The sequence below is a fragment of the Colobus angolensis genome, unplaced genomic scaffold (genome assembly GCF_000951035.1).
Source record: "Colobus angolensis palliatus isolate OR3802 unplaced genomic scaffold, Cang.pa_1.0 Scaffold64, whole genome shotgun sequence".
Classification (NCBI taxonomy): domain Eukaryota; kingdom Metazoa; phylum Chordata; class Mammalia; order Primates; family Cercopithecidae; genus Colobus; species Colobus angolensis.
The window spans coordinates 146306-146727 of record NW_012120043.1 but is presented as its reverse complement, the minus strand read 5'-3'; the positions used below and the strand labels follow the sequence as shown (position 1 = coordinate 146727).

General features: G+C 62.6%; 1 protein-coding gene across 1 annotated transcript in view; it reads left to right on the top strand.

The window, feature by feature from the left end:
• Positions 1-422, top strand: part of SHC2 (SHC (Src homology 2 domain containing) transforming protein 2) — a 27720-nt gene that overhangs the window by 17394 nt on the left and 9904 nt on the right. The gene's annotated exons all lie outside the window — the stretch shown is intronic.

The following is a 422-nucleotide window of genomic DNA, read 5'->3' as shown; positions in this document are numbered from 1 at the left end:
TCTTACCGAGGCCATTCCTGATGGGCATTGAGTGACCCTCCCGCTCCCTCAGGTAGCTCCGCGGCAGGCGCCCCTGGTTCCCATGAGCCCTTTTCTCCGGTACATGCTGAGCTGGGAACTGCCCGGTCACGGAGCGCTGACCTTACGTTACCCGCGGTGCCCGTCACCCTCGAGGCGGCTGTGCAGTCGGCTCACCCAGCGGCCCCGCCTGCGGCTGCCTGGGTCCTAACAGCCTTACTAACATCTGTGTTGAGCTTTTTTTAGATCTTCCTAAACAATCTGGCATTTCGCTGCCAAGCGTCAGAGCCCTTCAGCAGGTTGGAGAAGCTTGAGCCATTGGGAACCACCCGGTGCCCAGCTGCGAGCTGCTCCTGGCCCACGTTCCTCTGCGAGGCTGGCAGCTCACCCCTGCCGAGGGGCTC